Here is a 16,889-nt window from a genome sequence, read left to right on the forward strand (position 1 = left end):
CAGGTTGTGCATTTCTAAGAATTTGTCCATTTCTTCCAGGTTGTCCATTTTATTGGCATAGAGTTGCTTGTAGTAATCTCTCATGATCTTTTGTATTTCTGCAGTGTCAGTTGTTACTTCTCCTTTTTCATTTTAAATTCTATTGATTTGAGTCTTCTCCCTTTTTTTTGTGATGAGTCTGGCTAATGGTTTATCAATTTTTTTTTATCTTCTCAAAGAACCAGCTTTTAGTTTTATTGATTTTTGCTATTGTTTCCTTCATTTCTTTTTCATTTATTTCTGATCTGATTTTTATGATTTCTTTCCTTCTGCTAATTTTGGGGATTTTTTTTTGTTCTTCTTTCTCTAATTGCTTTAGGTGCAAGGTTAGGTTGTTTATTCGAGATGTTTCCTGTTTTTAAGGTAGGATTGTATTGCTATAAACTTTCCTCTTAGAATTGCTTTTGCTTCCTCCCATAAATTTTGGGTCATCGTGTCTCCATTGTCATTTGTTTCTAGGTATTTTTTTATTTCCTCTTTGATTTCTTCAGTGATCACTTCGTTATTAAGTAGTGTATTGTTTAGCCTCCATGTGTTTGTATTTTTTACAGATCTTTTCCTGTAATTGATATCTAGTCTCATAGCGTTGTGGTTGGAAAAGATAGTTGAAACAATTTCAATTTTCTTAAATTTACAAGGCTTGACTTGTGACCCAAGATATGATCTATCCTGGAGAATGTTCCATGAGCATTTGAGAAAAATATGTATTCTGTTGATTTTGGATGGAATGTCCTATAAATATTAATTAAGTCCATCTTGTTTAATGTATCATGTAAAGCTTGTGTTTCCTTATTTATTTTCATTTTGGATGATCTGTCCATTGGTGAAAGTGGGGTGTTAAAGTCCCCTACTATGAATGTGTTACTGTTGATTTTCCCTTTTATGGCTGTTAGTATTTGCCTTATGTATTGAGGTGCTCCTATGTTGGGTGCATAAATATTTACAATTGTTATATCTTCTTCTTGGATCGATCCCTTGATCATTATGTAGTGTCCTTCTTTGTCTCTTGTAATAGTCTTTATTTTAAAGTCCATTTTGTCTGATATGATAATTGCTACTCCAGCTTTCTTTTTGTTTCCATTTGCGTGAAATATCTTTTTCCATCCCCTTACTTTCAGTCTGTATGTGTCTCTAGGTCTGAAGTGGGTCTCTTGTAGACAGCAAATATATGGGTCTTGTTTTTGTATCCATTCAGCCAATCTGTGTCTTTTGGTGGGAGCATTTAGTCCATTTACATGTAAGGTAATTATCGATATGTATGTTCCTATTCCCATTTTCTTAATTGTTTTGGGTTCGTTATTGTAGGTCTTTTCCTTCTCTTGTGCTTCTTGCATAGAGAAGGTCCTTTAGCATTTGTTGTAAAGCTGGTTTGGTGGTGCTGAACTCTCTCAGCTTTTGCTTGTCTGTAAAGGTTTTAATTTCTCCATCAAATCTGAATGAGATCCTTGCTGGGTAGAGTAATCTTGGTTGTAGGTTTTTCTCCTTCATCACTTTAAATATGTCCTGCCAATCCCTTCTGGCTTGCAGAGTTTCTGCTGAAAGATCAGCTGTTAACCTTATGGGGATTCCGTTGTGTGTTATTTGTTGTTTTTCCCTTGCTGCTTTTAATATGTTTTCTTTGCATTTAATTTTTGACAGTTTGATTAATATGTGTCTTCACATATTTCTCCTTGGATTTATCCTGTATGGGACTCTCTGTGCTTCCTGGACTTGATTAACTATTTCCTTTCCCATATCAGGGAAGTTTTCAACTATAATCTCTTCAAATATCTTCCCAGTCCCTTTCTTTTTCTCTTCTTCTTCTGGAACCCCTATGATTTGAATGTTGGTGCGTTTAATGTTGTCCCAGAGGTCTCTGAGACTGTCCTCAGTTCTTTTCATTCTTTTTTCTTTATTCTGCTCTGCAGTAGTTATTTCCACTATTTTGTCTTCCAGGTCACTTATCCGTTCTTCTGCTCAGTTATTCTGCTATTGATCCCATCTAGAGTATTTTTAATTTCATATATTGTGTTGTTCATCGTTGTTTGTTTCCTGTTTAGTTCTTCTAGGTCCTTGTTAAATGTTTCTTGCCTTTTGTCCATTCTATTTCCAAGATTTTGGATCATCTTTACTATCATTATTCTGAATTCTTTTTCAGGTAGACTGCCTATTTCCTCTTCATTTGTTAGGTCTGGTGGGTTTTTATCTTGCTCCTTCATCTGCTGTGTTCTTCTGTCTTCTCATTTTGCTTATGTTACTGTTTGTGGTCTCCTTTTTGCAGGCTGCAGGCTCATAGTTCCCGTTGTTTTTGGTGTCTGTCCCCAGTGGCTAAGGTTGGTTCAGTGGGTTGTGTAGGTTCCTTAGTGGTGGGGACTAGTGCCTGTGTTCTGGTGGATGAGGCTGGATCTTGTCTTTCTGGTGGGCAGGTCCACGTCTGGTGGTGTGTTTTGGGGTGTCTGTGGACTTATTATGATTTTAGGCAGCCTCTCTGCTAATGGGTGGGGTTGTGTTCCTGTCTTGCTAGTTGTTTGGCATAGGGTGTCCAGCACTGTAGCTTGCTGGTCATTGAGTGAAGCTGGGTGCTGGTGCTGAGATGGAGATCTCTGGGAAATTTTCACCATTTGATATTATGTGGAGCTGGGAGGTCTCTTGTGGACCAGTGTCCTGAAGTTGGCTCTCCCACCTCAGAGGCACAGCACTGACTCCTGGCTGCAGCACCAAGAGCCTTTCATCCACACAGCTCTGAATAAAAGGGAGAAAAATTAGAAAGAAAGAATTAGTAGAAGTAGAAAGAAAGAAAGAAGGAAACAAAGAAAGAAAGAAAGGAGGGAGGGAGGGAGCGAGGAAGGAAGGAAGGAGGGAAGGAAGGAAAAAAAGAAAGAAGATAAAGTAAAATAAAATAAGATAAAATATAAAGTTATTAAAATAATTATTAAGAAAAATAATTAAAAAATAATTAAAAAACAAACAAAGAAAAAAAAAAAAACGGACGGATAGAACCGTAGGACAAATGGGGGAAGCAAAGATATACAGCATAAATCTTGCTGTCAAAGTCCACTTCCTCAATTTGGGATGATTCGTTGTCTATTCATGTATTCCACAGCAAGTTGATTGTGGAGCTTTAATCCGCTGCTTCTGACGCTGCTGGGAGAGATTTCCCTTTCTCTTCTTTGTTCTCACAGCTCCCAGGGGCTCTGCTTTGCATTTGGCCCCGCCTTTGCGTGTAGGTCACCGGAGGGCGTCTGTTCTTCGCTCAGACAGCACGGGGTTAAAGGAGCCGCTGATACGGGGGCTCTGGCGCACTCAGGCCGGGGGGGGGGGGGGGGGGGGGGGAGGGAGGGGCACTGTGTGCGGGGCGGGCTTGCGGCGGCAGAGGCCGGCGTGACGTTGCACCAGCGTGAGGCGCGCCGTGCGTTCTCCCGGGGAAGTTGTCCCTGGATCCCGCGACCCCGGCAGTGGCGGGCTGCACGGGCTCCCCGGAAGGGAGGTGTGGAGAGTGACCTGTGCTCGCACACAGGCTTCTTGGTGGCAGCAGCAGCAGCCTTAGCGTCTCATGCCCGTCTCTGGAGTCCGCGCTTTTAGCTGCGGCTCGCGCCCGTCTGTGGAGCTCCTTTAAGCAGCGCTCTTAATCCCCTCTCCTCGCGCACCAGGAAACAAAGAGGCAAGAAAAAGTCTCTTGACTCTTCGGCAGGTCCAGACCTTTTTCCGGACTCCCTCCCGGCTAGCTGTGGTGCACGGCTAGCCCTGCAGGCTGTGTTCACGCCGCCAACCACAGTCCTCTCCCGGCGCTCCAACTGAAGCCCCAGCCTCAGCTCCCAGCCCAGACCTGCCCCAGCAGGTGAGCAGACAAGCCTCTCGGGCTGGTGAGTGCTGGTCGTCCCTGACCCTCTGTGCGGGAATCTCTCCGCTTTGCCCTCCGCACCCCTGTTGCTGCGCTCTCCTCCGCGGCTCCAAAGCTTTCCCCTTCTGCCACCCACAGTCTCCGCTCGCGAAGGGGCTTCCTAGTGTGTGGAAACGTTTCCTCCTTCACAGCTCCCTCCCACTGGTGCAGGTCCCGTCCCTATCCTTTTGTCTCTGTTTATTCTTTTTTCTTTTGCCCTACCCAGGTACTTGGGGGGTTTCTTTCCTTTTGGGATGTCTGAGGTCTTCTGCCAGCGTTCAGTAGGTGTTCTGTAGGAGTTGTTCCACGCGTAGATGTATTTCTGATGTATCTGTGGGGGGGGGGGAAGGTGATCTCCGCGTCTTACTCTTCCACCATCTTCCCGGAAGCTCCCCCAATAATGTTTTTTACAACATTTTTTTTTGCCTTAGCCCAAGATCTAGTCCAGGATCACATATAGCACTGAGTGGTCATGTCCCTTTGGTCTCCTTTAATATGGAACTGTGTGTTTAGCCTTTCTTTGCCTTTCATGACTGACATTTTGGAATAAAGGCCATTTATTTTATAGAATGTTCCTCAATTTGGGTTTATTTGTTGCTTTTTTTGACTATGCTCAGATTACGTATTCCTGGTCAGAATTCTACTTGGTGATGTCATATCTGTCTTAGCATATCACATCTGGAGGTACACAATGACCATTGGTAATGCTAATTTTCATCATTGGGTTAGTGTATTGTCGTTTCTCTATTGTATGACCTACTTAAAGAAAATTTAGCTACATATACTAGTTTTATTTACGAAGCAAGAAAAGATGCACCCACAGCATCATCACCGTCACTGAAGGCTTGTTATTATGTTGGGTGCTATGCTAAATGCTTTACCTGCTTTAATTCTCACAACCACTCTCTGAAAAAAAGTAAAGCGTGGCTGAGAGTTTAACTTGCCAAAGGCGGAGTGGAGCTTCAGACCTGGCCGGTTGACTCCAGAGCCTGTGTTCTTAGTCATGTACTACTGTTTATTTATCCAGTTCTCTAACTTCGTGTGTTTTAATTATTTCTCAGTCTTAACTTTTTAAAAACAATGCTGCCATGAATATCTCAGAATAAACATTTTTATGAGTCCTCAAAATCTCAGCCCTTAGACCCCTAGGTTTATTTCTTTATTCACAAGGCAAATATTAAATAAACTAGAAACTATACTCAGCAGTAGGTCTTCCTGTAAAACTATGTCAGCTGAGAGTTGGAAGGGAGTCTTTCAATTGATTTTTCTGTTCTGGGCAAGAATCTTCTCTAACAATGACCTAGTAACAAACGTGATTAGTAATACCACCCCTGAACACCTCGCTATATTTCAACTACTGAGTCACGCCTTTTTCCTTTGTGATTTTCTTAGTCTTTACAATAACGCTGTAAGGTAGGTGTTATCCCTCTATGTCCAGATAAGAGCAAACTTCCTGTGGCATCCCTGACAGATGGGTACAGCCTCGTTTACACATATCTGTCAATGGGGAACTCTGTTTTGCAAAGCAGACCAGACCACTTATGGATCCCTATAATTGCTTACTTACCACTGTAAGTAAGAATTCACTTAAAATCACTGTAGAATTCACTAAATCTCTTTTCACACGATAGAGCTTGTTTAAATAATTACAGTGAACATAGCTGCCATTTGTTGAGCACTTGCAAGGGACCAGCATTTGTTCTCAGTGTACTTCTCACAGATATTACCTCACTTATGCACAGTGACCTTGTGAGGGGGGTATGTTACTGTTTCCATTTTATATATGAGGTGACTGAAGCCTGTGGTTATTAAGTAATGAGGCCAAGACCGTTCCATCTCACCTGAATGTACTTACCTGGTGGCTTTAGAACCTGACCTCCCCAGAAAGCTGCCCATGGACAGGAAAGTAAAGCTGGTTACTGGGGTCAGCACAGAAGAATGTCAATTTAGAAAGACAGAAAACAGCTGGCCCAGTTCCTTCCCAAAACTTTCCAAAGTTTTCAGAGTTTCATACGGTATGCATGTGGGTTGGAACAAGGAAAATTTAGATGGAAGCCTAGCAAACATTAATTATCACATCAACAAACATCTGTAACATCTGTTGATGTTATAAGGGCTTACTATGAAACCTAATGGTGGACACCTTGCTGTGTGCAAATTTACTTTAGAATCTATTTTGCTTATTCTTCTATTATGGGTTGAATTGTGTGCACCAAAAAGATAGGTATATGTGAATGTGACCTTATTTGGAAGTAGGACCTTTGCAGATATAATCAAGTTAAGACGTAATTATTAGAGTGAGCCTTAATCCAACATGACTAGTGTCTTTATAAGAAAAGGAAAGTGTCATGTGAAGACAGAGACGCACAGGGAGAATGTCACATGACAACAGAAGCAGAGATTTGAGTGATGCAGCTGCAGGCTGTTGGCCTAAAACAAATACACTGCTAGTTATTTCTCCAGCAAAAACGAGTTTATTCAGGATCAGGAAAAAATTGCAGTTTTGGGTCTACAACCATGGCAAGCCATGTGCAAGTCCCAGCACAGCAAGGGAAGGACAGCATTTTTATAGAGGGGAAAAGGAAGTCTGGAGGGCTATAGTAAACAATGAGTCCAGAAAAACAGAGCTTTTCATTGGCTGAGTTGTTGCCAGGAGAGAAGAGGAGGTCTTTCTTCCTCCTCTTGGGCCCGGCTATCATCCCAGGGCACGAGAGCTCCCCCTTCTGGTTTCCTGACTCTATTTAATTGAGATTTCTGTTTATTAATTTTTTACAAGGCCAAGGAACACCAAGGATTGATGCCACTATAAGAAACTAGGAAAATGCAAGGAAGGAGTCCATCCCAAGTCTCAGAGAGAGTGTGGTCCTGCTGACATGTTGATTTCAGATGTCTAGCATCTGTATAGAATTGTGGGGGAAATACATTTCTGTTGTTTTAAGCCCTCAAGTCTGGTATTTTGTTACAACAGCCCTAGGAAACTAATACAGCCTCCCATTCACTTCTTGAGTTGATAAATTATCCTAAAGATTTGAAGCCCATTCAGTTGCATAGATACTTTCCTTTTGTTTGTTCCCTCTGAGGTTTTCAAACTTCAGTGTGTATAAACAAAAGTATATGTGTATATATATATATATATATATGTATTCTATAGGTGGTTTAGAGGATTTTTTAAAAGTGAAGTGTAGTTGACTTACAATATTGTGTTCATTTCAGGTGTACAGCAAAGTGATTCGGTTACATTGCAATACATATATATATATGTATACATCTATATTCTTTTTTTAATTCTTTTCCATTGTAGTTTATTATAAGATATTGAATATAGTTCCCTGTGCTATACAGTAAAGTCTTGTTGTTTGTGAGGATTTTTTCAATAGATAATTTTCACTGTAATTTTTTTCATTTCTTATTTGTTCATTTAGAATGTGACCGCTAAACTTCTTTGTATTGTATTTCTCTTTGCTTTCTCTCCCCTAGGCAATATACCTCCAGTTTTTGTTGGAATATTTTCCTAGACCATTTGCCAACCAAATGTGTTCTCCTTTGAATATATTATAGTAGATCAGTGTCTCTCTTAAAATGTGTTACTCGGAACAGTGATTATAGTGGGACTGTTATCTTCCTTTTCTTTGGATATGGGCACTGTACTTCTATCAGTGAAATCTAACTTTGCTTCTTTTTGTAAGCAGCCACACAGCAGTTCTTTAATTGAAACCCCACATCTTTTTTTTTTTTAATGGATAGCTCCTAAGTCCGATTTTATACCTTTTTAAAAACACCAAATTATAGGTGTTTTAAGACACCTAAATAATAGAGTGTCACATTGCTCCTATTAATTTTTTATTGTGTGCAACTAATAGATAAGTAAGTCCTGGAGACCTAATATACAGTACAGTGGTTATAGACACAAAACTCTATTATAAACTAAAAAAAAAATTAAAATTGCCAAGAAATGAGATCTCAATTGTTCCCAACACTAGGAGAGATGATAATTATGTGACTGGGTAAAGGTGTTAGCTAAGGCTACATTGCTAATTATAATGCAATATAAATATATCAAATCAATATGTTGTACTTTAAACATACAAAATGTTGTATGTCAAATATATCTCAATAAGAAAAAATTGAAAAAATGTATTTTCTCTTAATCTCTCTCTCTCTCTCCTCCAGCTTGTTGGTCCCATGAGAGTGGTCTCCCCATTTACAGGTATCATCTCCAGATTCAATAAGTAAGTTTGCCTTTTAAAAATATTCATGAATATCGACTTTCTTCCTTTAGGTCTGTGCCATGTTTTTGCATTTAAGTTTGAGTGGGTATTCCGTCTTCCATCTATTTGTGTGGCTCTTGTGGGAGTTTTGCATTTTATTAAATACATTGCTTTCTTTAGATGCTGCCTTCTCTTTCTGTCTTTTGAGGAGAATCTGTGAATTTTTTTTTTTAGTCAGAATATTATTAAGACAGACTTAATGCCTCTGGATTGTACCAGTCTTTTAAGAATAACAATGTAGGGGCTTCCCTGGTGGCGCAGTGGTTGAGAGTCCACCTGCCGATTCAGGGGACACGGGTTCGTGCCCCAGTCCGGGTAGAAAGGTAGAGAGAGTCTGGGTACTGGTTGATATTGGTAAACCTCTGCATCAGTCCTGAAATTGCCAGAAACAGAATTAAATCGTGAAATTGTGCAAGCCATATCCACTGTTATTTGTGGCTGAAAGCAATTCTATACAGTGCTCTAAAAAAGCCTTGTTGAATTGAAAGTATTGATGAATTCAAGGAGGTGACATAAGCTATATTCATGAAAGATAACTAACAATGCAAGACCTTGTGTGTTGAGTATCAACTGAGTAACATAGCCTGGTGGGCCTATCAAGAAGGTCTTCGTGGAAGAGAGAAAATGTGAAGTGAACCTTGAAGGCTAGTAATAGTAAAGGTGTGGAGTTAATAGTTGTGCAAAAAAAGTCACTTTAGGTTTTGATCGCATTGGTCTCATTTTTGAGACTGTTCTTGATAGCAGAAAACACAATATTAGTTCATTCTAGCTGCACTAAGTCAAGTCAGGATTTTCTGCTTTCCTTCCTTATCTCTAGGACATCCAAGTTCTGAAGGGCTCATGTGGTATCATGGACTTATCTGGTGTTTGTGCATGACAGACAGGCAGCCTGTCTGTCTGTCTTATCATCCTCTCATTTTTGGACTACACAGGAAGGGGCCAAATGCAGGGCTCCTTCGCAGAGATGGGGAAACTGAGACCTATAAAACTTAATGCCTCCCCTAAGTCATACACCAATAAGCGATAGAACTGGAAATAAAAGCTCTTTGGAAGTGTTCACATCTTTTGCATCCCTTTTAACTCTTCTCCTTGCCCAGTGCCCAGAGAAGTTTTTTTTTCTTCTCATTGTGTCAATAAAAAAGTAGCTAAACAGTTGTTTCCCACAAAACATTTGTTTGCGTTAGGACTTTTGCTTTTGGAAACTTAAGGTTGACCTTTATCTTTCTTTGTGTTTCTTCTGTGTCTACCTTTCCCAGAGAGGAAGAAGACCAAGATCTTGTTTAAACAGAAGAGTGATGAAGGGGAAAACATCATGCTCTGACAAAGAGAAACAAAAGTAAAATATTTTACTGATTAAATCTCCAAAATTTAATTTCGCCATAGAGGAACAAGTAGAATGATTTGTTTTGCTTGGTCAGATCTTGGTTCTCCTCTACTTCACTGGTTGCTCCTTCTCATTCGCTTTTGGGGGTTCTCCTTCTTCTCCCTCACCTCTTATTGGAATGCTTCGGGCACAGTCTTAGCAATCTCTACTCCTCTTCTAGAGGTGCTTGTCCAATCTCATGGCTTTAAGCAGCTGCATGTGCTGTCAATGTGCAAATTTATATCCTTTGCTCAGTACCCCATCTTTGAGCTCCTGTATCTGGGATCCTCATCTGGCTGTCTAATAGACATCTCAAACCCAACCTGTGCAAAAGAAACTCTTGATCTTCCTCCCACAAACTTGCCCTACTCACATCTTTCCCGATCTTCCAACTGCTTAGGCCATAAACTTTTATCATCCTTGATTTCCTTCCGTATCTCATACCCACATCCAAAGCATCAGCAAATCTTGTAGGTACTATCTTCAAAAGATATCTAGAATCTAACCACTTCTCACCACTTCTGCTATTACCACCTTAGTCCAACCTTCTATCATCTCTGATGTGTGTGATTGTGGAAACCTACCTACTGGTCTCTGTGCATCCATTCTTGCGTATCCCTATAGTCTGTTCTCAAACAGCAGCCAGAGTCATACAAGATCACGCTACTCTTCTGCTCAAAAAGCTCCATTGACCTCCCATCTGCCTCAGAGTAAAAGCTAAAGTTTTTATTTAACTTTAATTTTTAATTTTATTTAAAGTAAAAGGCTTTACTTAATTCATACCCTTATTACCTGGCTGACTTTATTTCCTTTTACTTTTCTACTTGATCATTCGGCTCCATAAATTTCCTCTCTTTTCTTCAAAATGCCAGAATGCTCCTCTCTCAGAAATCTGCACGTCTCACTCACCGCTTAGCTGCAAGTCTTTCTCAATTAAGACTTCCCTTGACCGTCCCACTTAAAATTGCAAACCCTTCCCTGTTGCCCCCAATGCTCCTCTCTGTTCTCTTATTTTCCATAGCACTTATCAGCATCTAACATACTATATGACTTACTATTATGTTTATTGATTATTGTCTGTCTCCCCTGAGAAGAATGCAAACTCCATGAAAACAGGTAGTTTTGTCTGTTTTGTTCACTGATGTACCTATGGCGCTTAGAACCCTGTTTAGCACACAGAAGATGGGCAATGACTATTGTAGAATGAATAAATGAATGAAAAGAATCTATATTTCTCATTGTTCTTCTCTGATGTTGCCATTATTATTATTATTAACTGTTTTTGCCTGGTGGGGGGAAATATAGGTTCAAAATGCGGATTTTCATGGAGACTCAAAGCAAACAGTGGGTAAAGGAGATATGTTTGAACTCTTCCAGGCGTCCTCACGTCAGAACAGGTACACACATGCCTACCATGCTTGCTTTTGACATCTGCGTGAAAGGAAGATGGTCCTGCTCGTGTATGACAGAGAGAAAGGGAACTCTCTTACCCGTGCTTTGTTTCATGACTGCAGTTCTCATTCTCCAGACACTCCTTGGTCTGTGACACTAACTAGAATATAGGAATAGGTGATATCGAAAGTATTTAAGTCAGAAAGAGAAAAACAAATACCATATGCTAACACATATATATGGAATCTAAAAAAAAATGGTTATGAAGAACCTAGGGGCAGGATGGGAATAAAGACGCAGACCTACTAGAGAATGGACTTGAGGACACGGGGAGGGGGAAGGGTAAGCTGGGACGAAGTGAGAGACTGGCATGGACTTACATATACACTACCAAATGTAAAATAGATAGCTAGTGGGAAGCAGCCTCGTAGCATAGGGAGATCAGCTCGGTGCTTTGTGACCACCTAGAGGGTGGGATAGGGAGGGTGGGATAGGGAGGGTGGGAGGGAGGGAGACGCAAGAGGGAAGAGATATGGGGATATATGTATATGTATGACTGATTCACTTTGTTATAAAGCAGAAACTAACACACCATTGTAAAGCAATTATACTCTAATAAAGATATTAAAAAAAAAAGTATTTAACAGCTGGTACCATAGGCACTGACCAATCAGATGGGCCACCAGCTGTAAGCAACTGGTGTGGTTCTATGCTTATCACTGAGCATCAGCCCTGAACATAAGTATTAGATAGTAACTTCTCTGCTCACTGTCTTATCAATTTTTCTTACAAGGAAGTGGGGAGAGGGTTTCATGCCAAAGGCGGTATTTCTGAACATCACACATTGGTCCTTAAAGGAACAAGAAGATCCACCGATTCTACATGAGCTTTTGAGGTATTTTTGAAGAATTTCCTCATTTTCATGATTTCAACTTTGAGAAATCTATTCTAAGTTTCAATCTTAATATCTAATTATTGAAATTACAATAGATATGGATGCAATGGCCTAGATTTCACAGTAGAACTTAAAATATGTAAAAGGACAAAGTCACTAATAAAATACAAATCTTTATGTCATGTTGCAACTTGCATGTACTTACACTGTAAGACAGGGCATGTTCACAGGACAAGCAGAAAGTGACATTAAAAATAATTTGTCAAGTGAGAGAGTGGCATGGACATATGTACACTACCAAACGTAAAATAGAAAGCTAGTGGGAAGCAGCCGCATAGCACAGGGAGATCAGCTCGGTGCATTGTGACCACCTAGAGGGGTGGGAGGGAGGGAGATGCAAGAGGGAGGAGATATGGGGACATATGTATATGTATAACTGATTCACTTTGTTATAAAGCAGAAACTAACACACCATTGTAAAGCAATTATACTCCAATAAAGATGTTAAAAAAATAATAATAATTTGTCAGAGTCATACATTGTCTAGTTGACTCTGTCTCAGAATTTATGGGCAAGAGGCCCTGTAACACATTGAAAAAAATTAAAACATTACTTCCCTTCTTAACCTTCTCTGCTAGGTTCATCCTAGCCAAATCGTAGGAACTGGCCCTCCATCATTAGGAAGCTTCTGTTTTCTCATACCCCGGCGAACTAGAGCAGAGCTTCTCAGACTTTAATGTGCATGCATATCACCTGCGTGTTTGTTAAAATGAAGAACCTGATTCATTAGGTCTAGGTAAGGCCTGAGAATCTGCATTCTATCAAGCTCTCAGATGATGCCATTCCTGCTACTCTGTGGACCACACTGAGCAGCAAGGCAAGGACTTTGTTTAAAATCTCTGTCTTGCGCTTTTTCTTCTCAATTTCCTTAGTAGCCAGGCTTGAATGGGGAGGACTCCCACCATCAGTCATATCCACTGCATCAAACTTTGGGATAATTTTCTATTGTCTTTTTCTTCTCATTTTATATATGGATTATGTTTTTGGTTCTTTCTTTTCTCCTGTTGTTTCTCTGGCTGTCATGAGCTGGGAATGTGCCACTGAAAAAAGGTGGCACATGTAATTCATTGTGATAGTGCACTCTTTTATTGTAATGCAGTTAGCAGTGGACATGTCTGGTTTTACTCTGGGATAGCAGCATGGAGGGAGCTATTTAAATTAGTGAAAAAGTATTAATGGTGAAAAATGTAATTAATACAAGGCTGCTGTGTTGAATAAAATCCCATTGTGTGTGGCACATGTGTGCTTGTGTGTGTTATGCCAGACAATGGTAACTGTAACGACTGTTCCCAGTGTTCATTTGCTGGCTGTCCCCTGTGCTGATTTCTGTCTGCTGGTGACGTGGGTGTGAGAGGAGGAGTAATGATAATCATTATATTCCTCAAAGATCCATTTTTCTATAGTGCAGAGAAAGGTCTTAGATGTCCAAGCAGCGATAGCAGCTAAACATAGTAGCTAGGGACCTTGAGTTGACAATCAGAGTCCCCATTAGTGCAAGAGGTGGAACTTTTCTTAATAGAAATTATTGTAAATGGATATAGGAGTCATGGGGGTAATCGACTAACTGAGGCTTAAGCATGTTTGCAGAAAGCAAAAGCCACAAAACAGTATGCCTTCCCCCATTATTCCCTAAACAGAAGTGAGTGACAATTGCTGGCAATCCATCTCGCATGAAGAAAAGAGCTCTTCAGGATGTCAAGTTGCATGGAAATTGTAATGAGGATACTGATGCTCATTGGATCTGGTAGATTATGTCTTTTATGTGAGTTGGGTTATTTTCCAAGAAATCATATTTTACCTATTTTAAACCTTCTGTAGTTGAGCTGTATTGACGATACATCTCGGTAGGATGCTGTCTTCTAGAGCTTCTTGGAGAAAGCTCTGCTATTCTTTCTGCTTCTGGGTTTGAAATGTGGCTTTGCTTTACTATCTGAAATTTTAAAGTGTAAGCAATAGTGCCACCCAATGGTGTCTCAGCAGCCTTTTGATGGAGAAGAAAATGGAATTTACTTTTAGGAGATCAATTTCATGAAGCTCTGTGTTCGAATGTGACTCCCAGGACCCATGGATTATGTCTGTCTCTCAGTGGAGATCCAGGTTCTCTAATTCTTGTCTTCATTGGGAAAAGTGACCTTGGTGGAATTCTCTAGTCTTGTCAATCCAGAGTCACATGCCTTCTGAAAATGGGGAAATTATGCCTGCTATGTTCTCCTAACTTTGAGGATTAGACACTTTCATTCTTGAAAAGTATAAACCTGGTTTTGAATAAAAAGCACTGATTTGGTATTGCCCCATCAAAGCACTGTAGTTTGAGTACATTCACCACCATTAAAAATCCCATCTCCACGACAGACAAGGGCTTAATCTCCAAAATGTACAAACAGCTCATACAGCTCAACAACAAAAAAAAAACGACCCAATTGAAAAATGGGGAGAATACCTTAATAGACATTTCTCCAAAGAAGACATACAGATGGCCAGCAGGCACACGAAAAGATGCTCAACATCACTAATTATTAGAGAAATGCAGATAAAAACTACAATGAGGTACCACCTCACACCTATCAGAATGGCCATCATTAAAAAGTCTACAAATAACAAATGCTGGAGAGGGTGTGAGAAAAAGGAACCCTGCCACACTGTTGGTGGGAATGTAAGTTGGTGCAGCCACTATGAAAAACTGTGTGGAGGTTCCTGAGAAAACTAAAAACAGAACTACCATATGATCCAGTGATCCCACTCCTGAGCATATACCTGGATAAAACTATAATTCAAAAATATACATGCACCCCTATGTTCATAGCAGCACTATTTACAATAGCCAAGTCATGGAAACAACCTAAATGCCCATCAACAGATGAATGGATAAAGAAGATGTGGTACATATACACAATGGAATACTACTCAGCCATAAAAAAGAACAAAATAATGCCATTCACAGCAATATGGATGCAAATAGAAATGATCATACTAAGTGAAGTAAGTCAGAAGGAGAAAGACAACTACCATATGATATCACTTATATGTGGAATCTAAAATATGACACAAATGAACTTATCTTTGAAACAGAAACAGACTCACAGACATGGAGAACAGACTTGTGATTGTCAAGGGAGAGGAGGGGTGGGGGAGGGAAGGATTGGGAGTGTGGGATTAGCAGATGTAAACTATTATGTATAGAATGGGTAAACAACAAGGTCCTACTGTATAGCACAGGGAACTATGTTCAATATCCTGTGATAAACCATAAAGGAAAATAATATATAAAAAAAGAACGTCTATATGTGTATAACTGAGTTACTTTGTTGTACAGCAGAGATTGGCACATTGTAAATCAACCATATTTCAATAAAAGAAATAAAATTTAAAAAAATCCCATCTCCAAACCTAATGCTGCATTATGTAGCAGGCTGCATGCATTGGGCCTTGTACAACTCCAGTTCTTTAAGTATTTATAATTGGAAGTGAGGTGTGGTAGACTGCTGTGGATGACTGGTGCTCATGCTATTCCCTAAGGTCTTTGGTGAACCTCCAGTAGCAGGACACGTTAAGAAAAATGGACTTTTAGTGAAGATTTCATGAGGAAATAGGGAAGATGATTTGCATCAGAGACCACACATTAGAGAACTAATAAAACCCTCATCCCTATTCTGTCCTCTGCCAGTGACATTGTCATTCCCCCCTCTTACTCCAAACAGCTTCTGAAGACTCTTTTATTATCCAGCCTATTCAGCTTGTGTCCCCAATTTATAGACCCTTGTCAGTAAAACCAAACCCTGGAATTAGCCCCAGAGTGATCATCAAGCACCTCCTGGAGGCCTCCTTCCTCATCAAAGCTTCTGATTTAGTTATTCATCCAAGTAAACAATTTTGGTGGTGGGTGGGCTCTCCTGGTAAGTAGATTTTTCTCTATATTGTTACATAAGGTATACCACACCTACTTCCAAAAATGATTGTGAACCATTAAGAGGTTCAGATATATCTGGAAATATACATGAGTAGCTGATTACATAGTCCAATAGCAGACATCGTTCAGTTTGTTACTGATTGTCCTGTTGCCTTCTGGTACCTCCTTTAAGAATGTCCTTTGGTCTCTCCAAGTGGAAGTATGTGATCAGTTCACCTTCAGTCTCTTGGCAACCCCCTTCCTATACTCCTGCTGAGGCCACCAGTTAGCCCTTTGTTCCTGGAAGAACTCTTAGGTTCTCTCCCTCTCCAGGATTTCTTAGACTTTCCAGTTGCTGTTACACTTGAAAGGTGATAATGAATGACAATGATGTAATGTGTCATAGCTGCAGGGATATTTGCATTTAAATGGGGACTCTAACATTTACACAAGTCTGTGTATTTTTAATTAATTGATTAATTTATTTTTGGCCGTGCTGCGAGGCTTGTGGGATCTTAGTTCCCCGATCAGGGAGTGAACCTGGGCCCCCAGCAGTGGAAGCGTGGAGTCCTAACCACTGGATCACTAGGGAATTGCCCACATTTACACAAGTCTGAACCCTAAGGGATGACCTCTTGAGGAGAATTTCAGTCTTGGGGGAGGGCCAACGAGGCAAGCGCTTGGCTGCACATAACCAACATTGTACGTGGATGCCTCTACTCCTGGGTGAGGGCTAGATGCACTTCTCAAGATGGCTGGGTGAGTGAGAACGCAAGTGTAAGCTGAAAAAAACACATGTGACAGTACAAAATCTATATTTGATGCCTGCATGAACCACAACAAGGGTTACAAATGTAGTCACATCTCTTTGACTACCTTGTTCACTGTTGTGTCCCTAGGGTCTTTTAAAACCACTTTATTGAAGTGTGATCGTTATACAGAAAGCTGTACATATTTAATGTATACAACTTGATGAGTTTGGAGATAAATATACACCTGTGAAACCATTCCCACAATCAGTGTCATAAACATATCCATCACTTCCAAGCGTTTCCTCCCACCCTCTTTGCTTACTTATTTATTTTTGTGATAAAAACACTTAACGTAAGAGCTACCCTTTTGGCACA

At 40.2% G+C, this 16,889-nt stretch overlaps 1 long non-coding RNA gene across 1 annotated transcript in view; it reads left to right on the forward strand.

The window, feature by feature from the left end:
• Window positions 1-16,889, forward strand: part of LOC137221943 (uncharacterized) — a 192,194-nt gene that overhangs the window by 94,125 nt on the left and 81,180 nt on the right. The window contains exon 3 of the long non-coding RNA XR_010942213.1: window positions 8,069-8,127. This is a non-coding gene — a long non-coding RNA (uncharacterized lncRNA). The remainder of the gene's footprint in view (window positions 1-8,068; window positions 8,128-16,889) is intronic.

The sequence above is a fragment of the Pseudorca crassidens genome, chromosome 3 (assembly GCF_039906515.1).
Source record: "Pseudorca crassidens isolate mPseCra1 chromosome 3, mPseCra1.hap1, whole genome shotgun sequence".
Classification (NCBI taxonomy): Eukaryota; Metazoa; Chordata; class Mammalia; order Artiodactyla; family Delphinidae; genus Pseudorca; species Pseudorca crassidens.